The following is a 23,165-nucleotide window of genomic DNA, read 5'->3' as shown; positions in this document are numbered from 1 at the left end:
TCTGCTCCGAACTGGGCTAATGACGACGGGCATACACCATACAGTGCGCTATGAGGGAAATTTTGCCCGGGCAGCGGCACAACGGCCTTCTTTTATATCGAATTCCAACTGTCCAGGGATCTTTTACATGTACGCCAGTGTGTACACAGGACCTCGATTTTTCGTCCCATCCGTACGACTAGACAGTTGTACTTGTCAGGCCCTCTGCCCTGCATCACTGACAAGGGGGAACCACGTCGGAAAATCTGGATGAACTTTCTCGGCCAATGCAGGGATCGAACACCCGACCTCCAGGCTAGTGAGCCAGCGTCTTACCCACTTAGCCACAGTATTTGAAATAGTATTTACAAACCATACATATATATCACGTTCAATGTTGTTTGGGGGTTGGATGGCCGAATGGTTAGCACGTGCGCGCTGTATCTTAAGGTCTGTCATTGAGTCAACTGGTGTGGTTTCGATTCCCCGGTTGTACGTGACAAGGAGTAGGGTCGCCTGTCCAACCTCGTGGTTTTTCTCCGGGTCCTCCGGTTTCCTCCCACTGCTTAACACCCCTACACGCAAGCAAATTATTGAAATAAAATTGAACCATGTTAATACCGAAATGACCTAGTTTGTGTCGAGTGGACGTTAAACCCCATCCCCCTCTCTCTCTCTCTCTCTCTCTCTCTCTCTCTCTCTATGTTGTTTTCAATTTTAACACTCCGTAAAACCATTCAACCGGACGAAGAGCGAGTCGTTTATATCAACAGAATGGTCCCGATCAGGTGCTCACGATGGCGACACCAAACGACGTCATAATGATGGTTGCTAGGTAGAAGTATCAAAATTCTAAATTTGTTTGCCGTTCATACTTAACATGTAAAGCGACAATGAAGTGGACATTTTTCGCCTTAATAATAGAAACAAGATGAAACAGAATTAAAATTTACACTGAACAAATAAAGAAGTTGGATTATACATTGTCTTAATTTAGAAATTACATGAATGGAAGCTAGAAATGACATGAATGGAAGTTAGAAATTACATGAATGGAAGTTAGAAATTAGAAATTACATGAATGGAAGTTAGAAATTACATGAGTAGAAGTAAGAAATTAGACGATAGCATGTTAGAATTTTGAATCTAATATACCGCCATAGAAATGGAGTGGGGTTTAATGTCGCACTTTTCTGCACCGACGCTATTTGGGATTAAGGACAGTGTACACAAGTTTAATGATTTATAGTAGGGGGTGGTGTTATTTTACAAATGTTTGTGTTCAAATTCGAGGCCCCCTTCAAATGTTGTAGTTACCCTACCCACCCACTTATGAACATATTTGTTTTATTATTTTCTGACCCCCTAACCCCATAGTACCCCCCCCCCCCCGTTAAAATGTGTGTGTGTGTGTGGGGGGGGGGGGGGTCATTATTTCTCTCTGTGTAAACCTCTTCTTGACTCTATAGTAGGGTTTTGGGGGTCGCTGGATCCATTGCAGATGTTAAATTTAAGTTTTAAAAATCCAAAATTGCATAAATCCAAGATGGCGGCATTATTTCTACAAATTTCATACGTGTTGATATTTTCCCAGTGTTCAACGACCTGTCTAACATTTACCGTTACATTTACTGGGCACTTTCTAACCTCTGTATCGTCACAATACATATCAAACAGTACAGAAGATTCAGTGTTATATAATTTAACATTCTCTTTATATTTTCATTTTTCCTAGCCAGGCTCGTTTGGGTGTGATTTTGGAATCTTGTGTAAAGAGTTAGTATATTCTTTTTCATGTATCAGCTGCATCATTTTTAGAACGTCCACTTTGACCAGCCCTAGTTGGTCTCACAAATATAGGTAGATATGTAGATAAGCAGTGCCGTAACTAGCTCAGAGCAGCGAGGGGGGTGGGAAGTGTTCTCGGGGGTGCTGTAATATTGACGGATAATGTATATCTAGTTTTTTTTATGAAAAGAGAAAATGTTTTATGAAATCTACAACTTTTGGAGTGGGCCCCTTAAAAATTCATATTTAACACAACCCCCTATTTATAGCGTTTAAAAAGCGTCTATTAAGAATCACGTGTTTGATGTATGTGCGAACCAGGAAGTCACATCTAATGCCAACTGCATGATGTCACATGTACTTATAGAGTGTCGTGGTAATTTTGTGTATGTTACCAAACTTTGATACACCTTTGTGTCGTAACATTGGCAGGTAGCCGCATGGGTATCACGTGGCTAAGTGGGTAAGACGCTGGCTCGCTAGCCTGGAGGTCGGGTGTTCGATCCCTGCATTGGCAGAGAAAGTTCATTCAGATTTTCCGGCAGTGATGCAGGATGGAGGGCCTGACAAGGACAGCTGTCTAGTAGTTCGGATGGGACGAAAAGCCGAGGTCCAGTGTACACATTGGCGTGCACGTAAAAGACCCCTTGGTAGTTGGAATTCGATATAAGAGTAGGCCGTAGCGCCGCTGCTCGGGCAAAATTTCCCTCATAGCCCACTGTATGGCGTATACCCGTCTTCATTAGCCCAGGTTAGGAGCAGAACAGTAGGACGTTAAATCCCATTTCATTTCAGGTAGCCACATACTTTTGGAAGACCAAACAGCTCTTTATTCAGCGTTATTAATTCTTAGTTCTTAATTCACAGTCCTTAATTTTTATTTCGTCATTTGTTGCCGTATTTGTATCTTAAAATGAACTTTCTCGGACAACGCAGGGATCGATCTCGGGATCTCCCAGTTAGCGAGCCAACGTCTTACTCACTGAGTCAAAGTAAAGATAGCCTTGCTTGTCTGATAAACGTACATTACTCTACAGAGTTCAACTCTTGATTGATTTTTATGAAATGTTCAGGAATAGTTAAAATGATGTTGAATTTCCAGCCGGTTTACCCTTATTGATGGCGGACAGGGAAATTACCACGGATTAGAGTCTTAGTTCTTCGTTGCCTGTCCAACCTCGTGGGTTGAAATTATTGAAATAAAATTGAACCATGTGTTAGTCCCGAAATGACCTTGCTTGTGTTGGGTGGACGTTAAACCCCATCTCTTTCTCTCTCTTAGTTCTTCGGGAGAACGTTAAACATGCACGTAAATAAATCCTTGTTAGTTTAAATTCAGTGAAGAGTAGGCTGATAATGTATGTTTAATCAAAACCCTCTCTATTGTTCAGATAATCGCCATGCATTATGTGAGGAGTGTGGCCAAACGTTTTATTTTTAATTGGCTTACATTTACGTTGTAACAATGTCTGCACATGGTCAGAAATGTATCGTTGGGTTGGCCTTGAACTTGTATGTCGTTTACGTGACCTTGGCATTTGATAACTAAATTGCTTGAATTTCGTAGTTTTGTGGTATTTTGGATAACAGAAACTATTGAGAATTGTCACAAACATGTGATATTTCTGACTCAAACGATTAATGTAGACTGTAAATTATTGTCGAATTTTAAAAGTATTTAACAAATTTTAAACTAATCCACGAAAAAGCGTAAGCCTAGATTTGAAATGTGAGTCCAATGGACCCTTTCAATAATATACTGATGTCCAAAAGAAAGTATACACTGTGCATTTTGTGCTGCATCAACCAAAGTCGTTTTTCCATGGTATTTGGGTAGAATGTCAATTCGTTTCACATTTTTATTTTGCTTAGAAATGTTGAGTTTGGACACAAGAGACAAACTCAGTAATGCTTTATCAAATGTTTTTAATCTAAACAAAACTTAGCATACTTTTAGTGTGTATACTTTCTTTTGGACATCAGTATACTTTGAAAATGCCAAAGTGTTATACACTTTATTGGATAATGGCTATATATCTTACTTAATTAAAATGATTTTTCCCCAATAAAAAATACCCTTGGCTCCAATATTAAACTTCTTTGATTTACGCAGTTTATTAACGAACGCCTTTATTTAGAAATAATAATAAATTCACGATATTAAAATGTAATTTTATTCAAATAGACCTAAAACATTTTTCAATAAACACATTTGAGATTATTGATAATCTTTTTAAAAATCATCATAACCAGAAAAAAAAAATATGAGTAAATACTTTGTATATGGCGTGTCTAGTATTATAGGACTGTAGGTCTTCTAATACCAAGAAAATAGCAATTTTAAACAATTGTAGGCCTACAAACATAGCCATTAGAAACGAAGTGGGTTCAGATTTTTTTTATTATTTTTTGTTTGTCCATTAATTATTTGAAAATGGTCTAATTTATACTTGAATCATATGGTAATATATAAAATAGTAACAAAACGTTTTTTTTTTTTGTTTTTTTTTTGTTCTTGGCGTTTTATTTTGGGGCGTCATTTAATTGCTTATATTGCCTTACAATAAAATAAACGGGTGGGCGCAGCTATATTTCCCATGCAATGTAAAGAAATTGAATGAAAATTATTTTTGTAGGTTATGTTAAAAGTATGTGACCCGGGCCATTGGCAATAGTATCCTTTTTGCAAATATATCTATATGTCGCAATATACCTAACAACGTAGCTCTAATCAATGTTTGTTAATGTCGTGATTTTAAGTTAGGAGAGGGTGACGGCTGTCCTAAGTTAAATTGATTTTACTTAAAATTGTCCCTAAAATATTTTAGTGTTAATTTAAGATAAAATTTTAACTTAAAATATTATTTTAGTGGATTTTATCTAAATGCTTAAAATCGTTTTGTGAAACGCATCTATCTTAAGATAGGATGGAATTTTAGTTTAAGTCAATTTTACGGAGATTTGAGTTTTTGTGGAACCGGGCCCTGATCAATGAATTTTGTGATGTAATTTAAGAACTGTAATACAGTATCATACTTTATACTTCATATTAACTGATTTCTTGGTGTGTGTTTTATGTAGTCTTCAGAATTGGGGAAATGAAAATATAATTATGTAGTATACTGATGATGGGATTACTATGACTACCAAGTAAAATGTGTATTACATGTTAATTTATGTAGCTATAGTGCAGGTAGCGAGAGATAGAGAAATGGGGTTTAATGTCCACTCGACACAACTAGGTCATTTGGGGACTATATAGTGCAGGTATCCAATAATCTAAAAGAGCATAATATAAGAATAATGACATCACATCAAATAACATTATATGGCCGGATATCAGATGTTATGTTACTGGGTGCATGCAGTGAACATTTTCTTTCCACACCATTAAAACTGGAGTTTATTGCATAGTATGAACAAGCATTTGTTATTTACAACGACACTTAAAAAAAGTACAATTTTTCGTATTTAAAAGGATCTAAGATTTATTTCACAAACTTTCTGCGAACTATTGTTATTATTTTTAAATTTCACAAATCACAATTTATTGACGGGTCTTTATCAGAAAGCACACAAGCGTAACGTATTTGTGAACACGGTTTAACATTGGCGGCGTTGTGTGCATAGCTATAGTCACCTGTAATAAAGAGATTGTTACATATATTAAAAATGGCGACTGCCGAATGGTTTATCCTTATGACGGTTGCTGTAATAACCGCATCGGGTAAGTTTAAATATGTTTATATATCAGATGGTGCTTATGAGGTTTCACAAACATAAATGTATTGCTTTGTTTTAAATGGTATCTCCTTTATCAGACAGCTATACATTGTCACGTCTGGTATAATTATCATACGAGATCACATTCGTGAAATGACACCGTCGGGCGTATTTGGTCTTAACAATACATTAATTTCGATTATATTAGAACACTGTTGCAAGGATAATTTATTTAAATCTTTTTCCAAGATGAATAATAATGTCTATAATCTGATCACACCCCAAAACAAACCATGTAGATCAAATATGCAACTCATCATTGCGGCGAGTTCGGGTTTTTGCACAAGGAAACAAAGGGCAGATCTCAACAGGTAAAACTGTCACGTAATATACCCATCTCTCGCTGATATTGTTACGACCAATATAGAAGACCGCCATATTCTTCAAATTATATTTGAAATAACACCGTGAACTTGCCATTAGTTCGAATTCATTTCCATTATCTGTAAAACTGAAAAATGTGTACAAATTTAGGGAACCCGATTTCTATTTCAAAATTTTCATCAAATTTGGACCGATAAAACATGTGGATGGGGGGGGGGGGTCTGGATAAGGTAACATTTCATCCTATTTGTTTGGTTGTGATGGTCACGAGACCAAAAGTGTTATAATAATGCTTAATTCAATATAACATGAAAGAAAACAAAGACTACCACTGCTATATATTGATTTTTAATTAATAATCAATACTCCAGAGAAACTAATCCAGATGATTGATCATGCCTTGAATATATTTAAATATGTATGTCAACTTATGGATTTTACATGATTTATTCTTCAGCATAAGTAAAATTACTGATTTTGCTATATTTTTTTATGTCCATTGTGTATACGGATATAAAATCAATGGACACACTTTCACATATATTTCTTTATTTAATGCTACTAAGTATAATGAATTGGACACGCTTCCAATGCGTATACGAGAACACGAGAACGTCATCTTGTATGTCTAGTATATTAGTTTTGTAACTGATAAAATAAAATATTTCTGGGTCCAGCTCGTATTTGATTTCTATGAAATCAAACTATGATGTATATTGTTGTACACGGTTAGAAACAAGGTTTATAAATAATTTATTTTAAGATGATTTTGAAATAGAATTGTACTAAATTCAACAACGTATCTGTCTATAAAATGTCCTAACTAAAAACTTAATTGTTAGCATCTAAAACAACACAAATTCTCAACTAGTGGAAATAACAAATAAAATGTCTCGACTCTCGTACTGATTAAACAGGATTAAATCAGACTTCTCGTGGAACCGAATATTCGATATTTTGCATATTATAGCATTAAAAAACATGTAAGGCTAATTTTCTTTAATGAAAAGGCATCTTATTTTCACGTGAGCGACACGTTTTTCCCATGGGTAACTGTGCTGTGTTAATTTGATTATTAGTGGCCATGCCTATTTTGGAATAAATTACCATAATTGAATGGGTCAGAAATCAGCAACCATCGTTAGTCCTATCCATATCAGCTTTGGCAACCAAAACAAGGGTAAACCAAATTTCAACAAACTCGTATAGAGATCACTGGAATAAACCAAGTCTCTGCATAGCGGGAAGATGGGCCGATGCCCTCAACCCTACCCGCACCACAAGCTGTATATTGCTTAATAGAAAATGAAGGAGGACCACACTACATGCCAACAAACCTGATAAGACAAACCTGCGAACACGACAAACAAGCTACACAGACATTGCAAGAAATAGACAATGAATAATAAATTTAATGAAGTGAATAGAAAGTGGGCCGGTAGTAAGCGTCTACTGTGATGTACAAGTAGTCACTATACCTGCCCCAAATAACATATACATATATCGGTGTATGATTGTTTTTTTAACAATGTGCTTTGTGGCATTCTGATAAAACTTTCTTTAAAAAAATAAAACTTCATTATATCAGTTTCCCCTATAGACGTATGAACATAAAATGTAATTCGCCTCATATTAGCCGATATCAAAAAAAAAAACATGAACAAATCTCCAGTCGAAGTTTCAATATCAATGCCATCTGCGATCGCCTATTTAAAATTTAATTACACAGCTTTATATGATTTAAACTTGGACAAACGATTAAACTATTTATTTCTTGATGTTTTAAGATTTGAGAATCTGACATGGTCTTATTCACTATCGGCTGACAAATCCTCACTGCATAAATATATATCTACTCTTATACTCGGTACTATTGAAACTGTCTTGATAGTAGTTTTCTCATTATAAGCAGAAAAGATCTTGGTATAATTCACATACCCTGCATATCAGCGTTTTGTTAGGAATTATCCCCAAATATTCCCAATAACTTTGTTGTCCAGACATTCTTGAACACTACAAAATTTTGAATCAAGACTATTTATCTCCTGGGCTAACGATATTGTATTTAGTTCTTCCCTTTAAGCTTTAGGAAATGTGTCCTAGTAACTTCGAATTTGTCAAATTGTTAAAGATGTCTATCACATGAGCCTTATATTCTGATCCCGCAGTTTGAGTCCTTTCTTTTGGCCGTTTCTACAATCATCTTGTATATCACAAAAGCTGTATTCTACAACTATTTAATCTGGAAGTGGGTGACATATTCAACTAATGGGCTGTCGATTGGTCTAATGCGTGCGCTTTAGGTCTGTCATCACGATATCCAAATCAAATATGTACAAGAACAATAATATCTTTTCTATACGTTTTATGTCAAAGCAGTTAAACAATAGTCCAAATTACAATACTTAATTAACACACCTGTCTCTCAACCCCACTCCTGTAAAGTCTAACCAGTGTGGCTAGACTCTTGAAACCAGTACATCATGGCCTTTTGAGAGAATCAAATGGTCGTCTGGGAATCAACATTGTCTGATTATTCAAGTCCAGGGCCCTGTGTCACAAAAATTTAAACTAAAATCACTAAAATAGATTTTTAACTAAAATCAAAATGAAATTTTATATTTTAAGCGTTTCACGAAGATCGATTTTAATAGATTTTAGTTAAAATTGCTTGCTTAGGGTGTGGGCATAAACGATTCGGAACAGAAAACTGTTGCCAAAATGAACTAACCGTTATAATACCAATGAGGAGAGTTTCATACGTTGTAGCAATGTCTGCACATGGTCAGACAGTCGTAGAGAGATGAAATAAAACAGTTCATTGCGTATTATTCGTTTTGAAATGTATCAGTGGGTTGGCCTTGAACTTGTATGTCGCGTTCGTGATCTAGGCGTTTGATTTACCCGCAGGCTTCAATGGAAATAATGCGTATCGATAAACTAAATCGCTTGAATTTCGTAGTTTTATGGTATTTTGGATAACAGAAACTATTGAGAATTGTCACAAACATGTGATATTTCTGAATCAAACGATTAATCTAGACTTAATTATTGTCGAATTTTAAAAGTATTTGATTTGAAATGTCAGTTCCATGGACCCTCTCAATAGCACTTTGAGAATGCCAAAGTGCCACACTCCTTATCTGTCTTACTAAATTAAAATGATTTTTTCCCAATCTAAAATACCCTTGGCTCCTATATAAATCATCAATTGTAGGCCTACAAAGATATTTTGTTTTTATAGACATTAGATATGAAGTGAGTGTAGATATTTTTAGGTTTTGGTCTATTAAATATTTAAAAACGGTATAATTTATACTTGAATCACGTGGTAATATATAAAATAGTAACACGAAGTTTTGTTTACTGTGGGTTTGAGGAGAGGGGTGGGGTGTTCTTGGGGTTTTAATTTGGGGCGTCATTTAATAGCTTATATTTCCTTACAATAAAATAAACGGGTGGGCCGCAGCTATATTTCCCAAGTAATGAAAAGAAATTGAATGAGAATTATTTTTGTGAATGATAGTATGTTTAAATTATGTGACAGGGGCCATTGGCAATATTACCATTTCGCAATAGATCTAACAACGTAGCTCTAATCAATGTTTGTTAATGTCTTAGTCAATTGTCTCTAAAATAGTTTTGTGAAACGCCACTATTTTAAGTTAAGATAACATTTTAACTTACAATTCAGCATATCAATCATTTCAATAACAGAATTGTACCTATTTATATTGGTCCATGTCCAACACCCAGGGGCAGAGTCACGCCCATCTTTTGTGTTTATCGTCTACAGCCTGCAATTCTAAATGGGTAATCTTTTAACTTGACATATGTATTCCTTATACACCTAGACTTCTTTAACTCTTGTCATATTACCATCGTTGCACCCATTACATATTTCATTCTCTTCATTTTAAAAATACTATATCAATCAAAGCAGGAATGTGGACGTATATTGCAGCGGTAGCGATGCCCTTGTTTGAATACTCTATAAACCATTTTTATGTTTGTCAAATATTTACTTTCTATACCGGTTTAGATTGTTATCCTTTTTCTTATATTTAGATTAAATATTCTTATATTTGGACCGAAAAGGTAATTAGTTATTATGAGTGGTCGCGGTGGCTAAGACGCTGGCTAGCTAGCCTGGAGGTCGGGTGTTTGATCCCTGCATTGGTCGAGAAAGTTCATCCAGATTTTCCGACGTGGTCCCCCCTTTGTCAGTGATGCAGGACGGAGGGCCTGACAAGGACATCTGTCTAGCCGTTCGGGTGGGACGATTACCCGAGGTCCCGTGTACACATTGGCGTGCACGTAAAAGATCCCTTGACAGTTAGAATTCGATATAAGAGTAGGCCGTAGTGCCGCTGTCCGGGCCAAATTTCTCTCATAGCACACTGTATGACGTATGCCCGTCTTCATTAGCCCAATTCGGAGCAGAACAGTAGGGTGTTAAACCCATTTCATTTCATAGTTATTTTGATATCTAGATGAATGGTCGGTAAATGAAGTCAGTTTTATTGTACATGATTTTATAAAATCTTGGACGTTTTCCAATATGAGCCAAAAGTCAATTCCTTTTACCAATTGATTCGTTTGTTTTCAGGTAACTCCTTAATAATATTATTAAAGTTCTGAACATATTTAAGAGATTATAATATTAACTAATGATTGAATATGACATTTTGTACCTCCCGATGATATAAAACCTTCAATTGCTGATCCTAAGACAATGGGGCAGAATCGTGTTTACTTCGTATCGTATTCGTGAGGAGGAAAATGCCCAGTTGCACCGATGATCATACGAAGCAAAGACGGAGATGATACGATTTGACATGATGCCCTCACGGCGGCCTTATCAAGGGCAAAATGGACACACGCATTTAATACGAAAATGAACTTTCGCAAGGTCTTTCGGCAATATTTTGGCATTCCAGTGTTTGTGCAAGCGCTCGCTAAGTTTCTGCCGGAGTATGAGAAATCCACAGGAGGTCATACGATGACTTAAGATCAGAACCGAATTTGAACATTTACTTTATCGTATGTCCATTCTGCTGTCACTTTCGGGACATGTATCAAGAACAGTCGTACTATGGATCAGGAATTGACCATGTTGTTGGATGAAATTCAAAAATCACCAAATCGATGCAGAATTGTTCAAAAAAAAAGCATGCCAATTTGAATGTCGATCGGACCTGAATTTACGGAACCTTAGGCGTTTTCGAAGAAGATTAGTAGCTGAGGTTAGCGTCCAGTTCCTGGTCCTAAAAGACGTGCAGACAAAGTAGCGGTGCTCGTGACTTTCATAGAAAAATCTAAACAAAGAATGCATTTCTTGTAATTTTACAGTGTTAATATCAACATAGGAAAGATCAAAGTTTAAAGAAATTAGTATTGTGCAGACAAAGTAGCGGTGCTCGTGACTTTCATAGAAAAATCTAAACAAAGAATGCATTTCTTGTAATTTTACAGTGTTGATATCAACATAGGAAAGTTTAAAGAAATTAGTATTGTAAGTTTGGTTTAAGTTGGGTATTTTTAGCCATTGAATTAATTCCTAATGACATGGTATTTTGCTCTACCCATTCGTTGATATTGCTTGTAATTCTATTCTACAGTTAGCTGTGTTTAGTTCTAAGTGGTCCTATTATTACATGTTTTGTGGTCCTATTATTAAATGTTTTATTATTCAAATGTGTTCTATTATTAAATGATTCTTTAGAATAAAAACTGTCATAAAAGTAAGGTTATTTCCTGCGTTTGTAGTTTCTAGTTTCAAATCATATACTCTTCAAACAAAGTAGTGGATATTGAAATGCAAATACATATGCAGGTTGGGATATGATAAATAGTCATAGACATTTGACATGCTTTGAGAGTATGTTCACAGATGAAGAACGTATTGCCCCTACAGAACCACTGAGCTGCACATGCGACACCCAATAGCGCCATACACGTGGGAGGGGTTCATTGTCAAATTTGACACTTCAAGGAAGGGTTAATGAAAACTGCCGCGTGCTTGATTATCTATCCCTGTTTGCTTTCCTATCGGTTTTTGCCTAAGATAACTGTTTAGTGTATCTTTGCTTTTGTGTGTTACGTTTAATTTGATCGGGAGACGAGTTCTTCGACGTCAACGTCAACCGACAACACTGCAAGAATTGGTTGTTGCACTGCAAGTGGAGTGGGTCAGATTGCCCCAAATCGTGACTGGACGGTTGATTAGGAGCATGCCACTACGAATTGCTAAATGCCTGAGGATTGGTGGAGCAATTACCCATCACAAACATCCATTTTAATATTTGACGGTGTATCTCTTTGTGAGTGAAATGGGGCCGTCAGATAAGCCGCCCATATGAACTGTTTATGTTCATGTGTAGGCAATTGGCCTGTTATTAACATACACTGGTTACCTCTTAATAAAAACAGCAGTGCATTTCCGCAGTTTTGTATTGTTTCTAAATACCCCTACCTTTTTTGAAGAGTATATATACTATTCAAAAAAAGTAGGGGATATTTGATTTTTAAGTGTTATTAAAGTCACCTAATGAAACTGACGAAGAAACAAATGACAAAATGAAATGAAGTTCACATTCATCGATTTATTCCAAATGATCGTTAGACTAAGTAAGGCACAGACTGACCATTATAAGGGTAAAATGATACCCGGGGTCAAACAGCAAAGTTACCACAGCATCACAACCAAGTCAGTAACGGGTAAATCCTCCTCTGTTTGCCAAACAAGCATTGATCCGACGTGGCATACTCCTAATGAGACGTCTAAGGTCATTTTGGTCCAGATTGTCCCATTCCTGTTGCAACGCAGCAGCAAGTTCTTGGACATTGGCAGGACGTTGTTGACGTTGACGTAACCTCTGTCCAAGCATGTCCCAGACATGCTCGATGGGGGAGAGGTCGGGACTCAGTGCTGGCCAAGGTAATGTGGTGATGTTCTGTTGTTGGAGGTAACCTGTAACGATCCTGGCCCTGTGACATCTTGCGTTGTCATCCTGGAAGATGAAACGGCGGCCATGACGTCGTGCGAACGGCACAACATGGACTGCCAAGATGTTGTCCCGGTAGTACTGGCCTGTAACACGCCCTGCAACAACATGTAAAGCCGTTCTTCCAGCAACAAAGATGCCTCCCCACACCATAACAGAACCACCTCCAAATCGATCATGTCTGATGACGTTAACGTCTTGGAAGCGCTCGTTTCGACGACGCCACACCCTCCTACGTCTGTCCAAAAAATCAACAGTGAACCTTGACTCATCTGAAAACATCACATTGCTCCAGCGTCGATTATCCCAGTGTTGACGATCCCTACACCAACGACGTCTTGCCTGAATGTGATGATCTCTCAAACAAAGGATCACGCGAGGACGTCGGGCGCGAAGGTGACCCCTATGCAGTCGATTCCGAATCGTCTGGCCACTCACTCTCACACCAGTGTCTGTTTGAAGACGAGCGCTGATCTGATTTGCTGTCATGACACGATTTCTCAAGGCCAAGGTACGGATAAATCGATCCTGGGCTTTAGTTGTCGCCCTTGGTCGACCTGAGCGTGGTCTGTCCTGTACAGATTGTGTATCACGGTATCTGGACCATAGCCTGCTTATGACAGACTGAGAAACATTCATCGTCCGCGCCACAACCGCCTGTGTTGTGCCGATCTGTAGCATGCCAAGGGCACGTAACCTTTCATTTTGGGTAAGCCGACGCATATCAAAATTTGTTTTCTGGTCACTAAAACAATTAAACTGATGTTTCCACCCTGGAATTCAATGCCACAATGACTGTAACATTCAAAGTCAGAGTCGTGCAAATCTTGGGTTGGACCCCCATGATGATCCCAAGCATCACCTGCATTCCATGCGGTAGCTATTGGTGCGTTTGGGCGTCACATGTAACTGGAAATGTTTCTTCTGTTAGGTTCTATAGTAACTTCTTTCGTAGTCATTTGCATATTTTAGTATTATGCCCCCAAAATCAAATATCCCTTATTTTTTTTGAATAGTATATTTCGATATACTATTAAGCCAGACATATCGATCAACTTTTATGACGAGAATGGATATAGAAATATAGAAACACCGCCTAGTAATTTTATTAGTATTCTGCTACGTTTGAATATTATATGGGTCTTTAAAAATGAATGAATAGAATAAAATTAGAATATATTTAGACTTGACTGCATGTATTCAAACGGGTTTATCTCAATCGGTTACGACAGATCTAAAATATCATTGACCTGTTTGTCTACTTTTCATGTAGATTTAATTCAAGAAATACATCTAAATTGAAATTGATCGGTATTAGGCCTATATCAAATAACACACTATTTATGGATAACAATCAGGCCTATATATTTAAACTAAAAACAACACAGGGTTAATTGAACTTTCGTCGTCATGAAACACGTATTTTATTATATTCTTGAAATAGCACAAGTAATTAACCTAAATAACCTGCGTAGACTCTGGAATACATATCAGCGTTCCTTAAATTTCCCACGCAGGGTTACTGTTTGTTTCGGATGTGGTTCATTAACTTTCCCATTATCAAATCTATCACTTCTTTCTAGAGGTGATAGATTTGATTTATAAGAATTTGACTGGATACCCTGATCTAATACTGTGTGAATATAATTGTCTAAGTGTACATCTCTACCTGGATTGTGCGTGAACTGTGACTTATTGCGGAACAGACGTGATAAACTTGTCCTGCAGTATGCCCTGCAGTACGAAAATAGCGTGTTTATAAAATCATATTGTATTTAACATCATATTTAGACCCTATCATGAGCATTTATATCTACTCAAGGATAATGTTATTCGGTATTCGCATACAATCCCTTTTGCCTGAGGCTGGTATCAGCCTTGACAGTATTGTAAGGGCGTTTTCGACCTTACAAAACACAAAGACACTAGTTCGACGGTGTTCCAATCTCTCTTCAGAGAGCTAAGGTCTAAGTATGTTTTTTATACTCTCAATTATACAGATGGTTCCACAGGTGTTGATCGGGTAGCTTCGGCTACGTATCGCCATCTGAGACCATTTCCGTTCGCCTACCACCAGTCCTGGAGTTCATTTAGTCCTCATAGGTTTAAAAACACATTATGTTTTCTGATTATATGTCCTCGTTACAAGCAATTAGTAACAAACAGCTTGGTCACTCATTAGTAGCAGACATTTTTCGTCTGCTATCATAGGAGTTCATCAGCAAGGACACTGGCCTTTGCTGGTTCCCCAGTCATGTGGATATCAAAGGGAATGGTCAAGCAGACTCGGCTGCCAAGTCTGCTTTAGATCTTCCCATATCCGACAATTTTAAATATATAATAAACAATTTTATTTATGGGCGTTGGCAACGGTCTTGGGACCTTGCAAGCACAAATAAGCTTCATCACATCAAGCTTCTGTTAGGAGTCTGACCAAACTCCTATTGAACTAACTGAACTGATGAAGGTGCTTTGCGTTGCTCTTGCATAGTTCATATTTTTTTTAACACACATTATCATCTTGAACCGAAAGCCTCAGCCAGAAAGTGAACACTGTCGTGTTCCTGTGACAATTAAAAACATTTTGATTGAGTGCAAGCATCTCAAAGATATTAGAAGATCAAATTATTATCGATCTTGTAGAGACTTTTACTACTCTTGTTTCTTTGCATTGAAATAAGAAACTTTCCGTTCGGACATTACCTGTTGAATCTGTTTCTCCTTTCGCCATATTGGGCACTCGCCCATATATGAATCAACAGGTATATTCAAATAACCGGCCTTGATAGATTTCGATAACTAGGGACGATCGAAAGTAAGAATGTAAGTATTTGTCGGGACAAGCACATCGTTGCTTCTAACACTCTTTTTTTTAACGTGAGTCACGCCTTCTGACGATAGGTTATCTACCATTTCCTCCTCACTACTACCTTCGAGTTCCCGGCAGCGAATACCACCTCTCGAAGAATTTAATGATTTATGCGGTGTCACTCTGATAGGAATGTTGGCCAAGGATTCAGATTTTAAGAGTAAATCTGTATGTTTTTCCTTAACACATTCAACCAGAAGTGTTCCATTTTTTAAAACTTTTTAACCGATTCCGGTTCACCAGCTAATCCAACAATACCTTTGGAAATAGCAAATGGGGATTTTAGATAAATCAACTTCGGGGGTGCTCTCTATCAAGAGAAACCTCGGCCATGTTCGTAATTGTTTAAATGAGCTACAAGGAGCATCATCATCGGTAGATCTGACGCGTTTAACTGCAGATCGTTCCTTTTTGGGTGGGGAAGGAGTTTGGTAATCCATGAAATAGGATTTAGAGATTCACTCCTCGTCGACCCCCAGGTTACCTTCCTGCCTACCAGGGGGGAGGGCTAGCGCGGAAATCCACCGCATGACCTCAGGGATAGACGAGGAGTATACTGAAGCTAGAAATACAGTAACGTAAATCTAACCTGATTGGCCCAAGCCGACCACTGAGTATAAAAATCAAGCAAGAAAAGGATAATTATCACCTCCCCAAGAGCAAGACTAAGTGAACCATGGGCCAAAGTAATGTGATGCAAGCCAAATCCCCACTCAATCACGAGGATTCTACTCTCCACCGACACGGGTCGCAACGCACGGCAAACACGTTGCCCCATTACAGGGATTCTTTTAGTCGCCTTTTAAGATACGCACGACATAAGAAGGGTATATTCTTATCACACCCTACACCCCGGCGGTCGGGGTACATGTTAAGAGCGCCAGAAAAGATATACAATAAATGTTCACGTGGACGTACATTGTCGTTGCCCCTGCCCGTCCGTCAACAATTCGGTTATGGACACTCTACAGGTCACAACTTTTATCCGATTTTAACGAAACTCGACACATAGGTCTATCGTTATTGGCATGTAACTTAGTGGATTATGGCCCCTGTTTGTACGAACAATCACGTCTTTAGCTTGCGGATATTCTAGAGGTCACAATTTGTATCCGATTTGATGAAACTGTACATGCATGTTTATAACCCAACGATCTTGGTTCCTTTAGTCCGGTCGCCAAACCTGGGGCCTGTTTCACGAAATTTTAACTAAAGTTAAAATCTAAATTTTAGAAGATACTTCAATTTTGATTGTCTAAGCACTAAAATCAATCTAATATTATCCAATCAAATTACTAAAATTTGGATTGTATCTTAGTTAAAATTTCGTGAAACAAGCCCTTGGAAAGTATATACAAAGTTTTTTTATGATTGATTTTAGTAGCCAATGGTGTCCTCTTTGAGCGTTTTGAGAAATTCAAGATGGCGTCCAAGACGGCCGCCACATCAAATATTCCCCTATAGCTCCCGTAGTATTTATACTAGGATGATAATTTTGGTGTATAACCGTATGTTTCCTGGGTCAAGGAATACACTGAAATCATTTATTATGTTGTGGGGTGATTAGATGATATTAAAACCAAACATGCCAGACAATATGGTCCTTTCACTAATTAGCGGCGGTTGGGGGCAATTATTTCACCGAACTAAACTATATCAGGAGATAAACTATATATTTCTGGACATAAGAGCGTATGAGTGATAGGAAAACACCACAAACATCCCTATCAGGACATTCAGGGCCACATGGGTCGGTCCTGAAAAGGGAGGCACAAGCTGATTGCTGAAAATTCTACCCGCAAAACAGGAACATAACTTCCACAAAACTAGATAATATCCAGTTTAATACTTTAGTCTTGTTTCTGACTGCAAACTGTGACAGCACAAGCGCAAAATATTGTATATTCTAAGCCCTCACTAGTGCAGCTACAAGCACACGTACTAGATGAGCTGTCACTATTGCATCCACATCTGATGAGCCACATGGCAGACTCTGGACCAAGTTTTACGGTTGTGATGTTTTCAATTTATTGTCCTTCTCCCAGCAATACAGTTCAGAATCAAGTTCACTGCAAATGCATCATTCGTTGGAGCTAGACTACATGGTTTAGATGGGGATGATGTCGATACATTTCCAGTTGTAGATGCCTGATACCTTCAAGCGTGTTTTAAGTCATTGATTTGCAAGAGTTCGGTCCAAAATCACCAATCCAGGAAAGAACAACTGTTGACATTGGTCAAACTACGGAGAAACACATGTCAATTATCATTGAAATCCTGCCAGCTCATTCTCGTACTGGATGTGACACGGGTACATGCGGCTACGTCGTGTGGAAATCAACAGTTTTGAAAGTGGTTAGAGCTTGATTGTATTCTCTCTCACCCCACTCGTCGGAGTAATAGACACTCCAATAGAATCATTGCTCACACAGTTACACAGGCCACTGTATTTATGTCAGCTTTTTTATGAACAGAGTTCTAAAAATCTATGTCCGAAACACGCTGGAGGGTGTGGACATCTAAAACAAACTGGAAATGTATCATTATTCTCCACCCAAACCATGTAATCTTCCTCAACGAATGATACATTTGCAGAGAACGTAAAAAGAGCTCATCACCAAGCTATTGTGTGGCGTTCACTGGAAGATCGGAATCCATCGGAACTTGATCTAAAACAGTATTGCTGGGAGAAAGATACCAAATTGAAAACATTACAACCAGTAAACTTGCTCCTGAGTCTGCCATGTGGCTCATCAGATGTGGATGCAGTAGTGACAGCTCATGTAGTACGTGTGCTTGTAGCTGCACTAGGGATGGCTTAGAATATACAATATTTTGCGCTTGTGCTGTCACAGGTTGCAGCCAGAAACACGACTAAAGTATTAAACTGGATATTACCTAGTTTTGTGGAAGTTATGTTCCTGTTTTCCGGTTAGAAATAGTTTTTTTTAAATGTTCAACAATCAGCTTGTGTCTCCATTTACAGAACCGACCTATGTGGCCCCTGAGCCCCTGATAGGGCTGTATTTAGTGTTATCCTATCACTAATACGCTCCTATGTCCAGAAATATATAGTTTGTCTCTAGATTTAGTTTGGTTCGGTGAAATAATCGCCTCCAACCGCCGATAACGAGTTAAAGCGTCATATTGTCTGGCATGTTTCATTTTAATATCATCTAATCACCCCACAACAGAAACATACGGTTAGACACCAAAATTATCATCCTAGGACAAATACTATGGGAGCTATAGGGGATTATTTGATGTGGCGGCCGTCCTGGACGCCATCTTGAATTTCTCAAAACGCTCAAGGGTGACCGAGGTTCACCCGGCAGATTCTGAACGAGGACACCCTAGGCTACTAAAATCAATCATAAAAAAAACTTTGTATACAATTTCCAGGTTCAGTCATAGGTCTGCCGGACTACCTTCGATAATCGCGCATATCGGTCAGTAACGTCTTGGATTATGGGCCCCTGATTGTACGAAAAATCACGTATTGACCCTGTAGTCACAATTTTGATTCGATTTCAAAAACCGTTCAAATATATCACCGTTTCGCCCTAGTGATGGTTACTTCGAATGGCCCGACAAAATGGCTGCTACCTGTACGCTAATAGTGTACAAGTATGTAATACCAAGGTTGTCACAGTGTTTATATTAATGAAACTTTAAATTTACGTTTATATCACAAAGATTACCGGACTGTAACTTCGTGAATAACAGCCTCTGATTAAACACAAAATAACGTTTTTATTTCGTGGCCCCCCTGGGTCCCAATTTTATTAGATTTTAAAGTAGCTAAGTCTCTAACTCAAAATCATCAAAAGTCTTCCACATTGAAACTACGAATTATCTGTCAATTTAAATCAACATTGATGTTGTGATCTTACCGGGAAATGATGGGCTTCTGATACCTAATATTTAAGACAAAATAAACATTTTACCATTCTACTCGAAGAATGATGCTGGACATATTCCACAAGTCATGTCAAACGGCGACGGCACATAATTATCTGGAGAGAATGCGCAATAGACTGGAATTATCTGAATTATCTTTTGGAATTACTATGATTCTTAACAGAATATATGGAATTGTAATTAACAACTAGATATTCATATGAAAAGACAATGTGAATAATGTCTTTTAACCGAGCTTTTAAAAGTCAAACGTTTGTATAGATGAGACTGAAACAAATGTTCTAGAATGCAAACCATCAAGTAATTCTTCTTTGGAATTTTTTAATATCCACAGATGATATGATTAATACCACGACGAGATATTTTGCAACAGTATGTTTGAATACCCTCTTTAACTGGCGTTAGTATAGATGTCAATATTGTTTTAAAGTAGTTCTGCGGAACAAGTGGATGAACCTGCTATAAAATGTTGTTTGTAGGGATTTTTGTGTAGTTTAGGCATTCAATATAACAAGGGCAGATCTGTATAGGTATCTCCACACGGAGTACCAAATGAAGTGAGTACAGATCTGTGATTGGATATAATTTCATCTTTACTAAGAGTAGAGCGTTTATATGTAGCACTGTCGATTGATTTCCCGAAACCAAGTTCTTTGAAGAGACAGTCGTAATAATATCGTTTTCATATAAACACTATGTTATGAGACGCTTTGTCAGCAGGAACAATGACATACTTGTCTCCGTCACCCTTTGTTTCGTCGCGTCTATGCCATGGTCTCTATACATTAACGAAACTAATTTAACATCTTGTTCACAAAAGACATGTTCTTACCAGGAAACCAAACGCTTTACTATAGCAAAAATGTATAGAGTGTACATTGCACTGCCTTTTAACTGGTATGCATTTACCAGCATCACGTTGTTCAAGTGTGGTTTTGTCGCCTAATCTACACGATTCTTAGACGTTGAAGTTTCTACGTCACCGTAAGTTTCTTTAAGTGAGACTGTTTTAATCCCCCTTATTTTGGTTTTTATTTGTGGGGCACACTTTTAATGTTCCCGATCATAATGATGTTGAGAATAGGTAATTGGATTAATGTTGACATATCTATGAAAAGATAAACTCCATCATAGTTTCACGATTTATATCATGTAAAGCCTCAATAAACAAGAATGTTGTAAATAATCACTTTCCTATATACATAAGAACACAAGTATTGTAACACTTCTACTTGAATACAGGGCTAGTATCATGGTTGCGGTTTATATTATATATCTTTAAAGCCTCAATGAACAAGAAAGTTGTAAATAATCACTTCCCAATATACATAGGGACACAAGTATTCTCACACTTCTGTTTGAATACAGTGCTAGTAAACGTTCTGAAATGAAATGAGCTGAACTGTAGGATTCCCTATTGACCTGTATCAGCCATAGTCACCCATTTTCCTCACCTATTTTGGAACTCGACAGAATCACAGTAAGTCATCTTCTTAAACTTTTTATATTTAATTTGCTAACTCAGTGTTTTACTTGAGGCCGTCCAGGACAATTTAATACCTACATGACGTTGCTGTTTTCTCTGCGTATAAAACCCGTCAGTACTAAAAAGTAGGACATTAAAGCCCATTCCATTTCTATTTAAACATGAAACAGAACTTGATTTAACCAGACAATGAAAACCCATCGGATACGTCTGCAGGTTGTCCTACGAAACAGAATTAATTGACCTGTTTCATATTTTCAGGTGAACCAGACCCGTGTTTTATATCATCTATATGGACTGATGGAGATGGTAGAAGTATTAATTGTCATGTAAATTATGATAAATGTGACAGATATATGGAACCAGGATGGTATCGTGTTCAATCAGAATCTGGTCAAGATCTCACCATGCCCACTTCACCTGTACCAGTAAATAGTTGTGGTACCAAGTATCCTATATGGTTAAATGGTAAGATCATTATAAATGTATAAAGGGCGATAATTACAGATTTCTTAAATCATAATTCCAAAATCTTGTATTGGAGATAAAATCATTTACTTTATAGACAATTACTGTACTATAGAAGGATGTCAGATGGACATAGATCCGTGACGGAAATTATTGGTTATAGCGGCGGATTTGAATTTGATTGACAATATCTATATATTTATAGGAGATCATCCAAGTTCATCAGATGATATTGTTGACCATGTTGCATGTGTAACCACTAACTCCTCGACCTGTCGCTACTCCTACCAAATAAGGATCAAGAAATGTCAAGATTTTATGGCTTATTACCTGGTAAAAGCTGAAGGATGCAACGAACGATATTGTTTTGGTACGGTGATGGTTATTATATATTCTCTGGGATTTGTTTAGTAAACGGCGCTGTATATGGTTAATAGATTAATTAAATCGCTAGGGACATGTAATTCACCATCTAATTAAAAGACGTTGGTGATTATAATATAATCACGGATTATTAGACTCGGTTACGAAGACACAGAATATTCGCCGTCGTATGCTTTAGATTCATATTTCATGAACGTAATGATTTAGATATGGAGTTTGTCATTTATTTAAACCTTTACCATTATCAAATACTTTTATTCATTTGGTTGTAATATGTTAGTTATTGCTTAAATTCCTTAAATATTATAGAAAGAACAATACAAGATTTGTTTCAGATAGGAAATACGGTCATTTGTGGGTGGGACGATTTACCCAATATTACCTCAATCGAACACATACTATACAATACTGATGTATTATTTGGTAGAAATATACTACATCACCAGTGTATGTCTTTTGTAGGAGACACCTATGATTGCAAGACAACGACACCAATATCAACAACACGGTCATTCTATGTTGGAAGTAGACGTAAATCTTCTGGAACGAACGAACGGACATTCCATAAATCAGCTACCTTTCGGGATTCAGATATAGGTAAATAATTGCCACCTAGCATTGACATTGTATCATCGATAGATGATTTGGATAGGACGCAAGATAGTTTAACGCCCACTTGACAAAGACCTGCAGTATATAGTGTGCTTTTGATGTTTATGCTTGTATGCTTAAAATATATTTATGAAATAGTTGAAAGCTTTGATCTAGCTGTGGTTTCGAAAACTTATATATTGCCATAGACTAGACCTTACTGGTGTTTTTTATCCCAAGTTTGGCGTGCAAAAGTTACATTGCCACCTAGTCTTCGAATAGGGTGCAATCTTATTTTAGGTGTGAGGGAAAACCGATGGACCATACTTCTTGTCACGAACAAGCAGGGTATCGAAACCATACCGCTTGATAGACCTTATGATCGTTAACCCATTCCCCCCCACCCTCCCAGGCTTGATGGTCAAGAAAGTCCTAACACTATGTTTACCATTTCAGTTAGACCAGACCCTATGCTGTATATTGCAATTATTGTTGTGGTGATATTCCTATTCGGTGGTGCTGTGGCCATTTTGGTATACATCAAATATAACAAGTATGTACCATG

The 23,165-nt window shown here is 37.4% G+C and overlaps 1 long non-coding RNA gene across 1 annotated transcript; it reads left to right on the top strand.

Moving 5' to 3' along the window:
* The first annotated feature begins 5,379 nt into the window (after positions 1 to 5,379).
* LOC130012961 (uncharacterized) lies at positions 5,380 to 21,970 on the top strand. The gene is made up of 3 exons (XR_008788199.1): positions 5,380 to 5,494; positions 21,419 to 21,625; positions 21,831 to 21,970. It is a non-coding gene; the product is annotated as an uncharacterized LOC130012961 (long non-coding RNA).
* Positions 21,971 to 23,165: the final 1,195 nt, after the last annotated feature.

Source organism: Patella vulgata, chromosome 5, assembly GCF_932274485.2.
Source record: "Patella vulgata chromosome 5, xgPatVulg1.2, whole genome shotgun sequence".
NCBI classification, from domain to species: Eukaryota; Metazoa; Mollusca; class Gastropoda; family Patellidae; genus Patella; species Patella vulgata.
The sequence above is the reverse complement of the archived record's forward strand: the minus strand, read 5'-3'. Positions and strand labels throughout refer to the sequence as shown.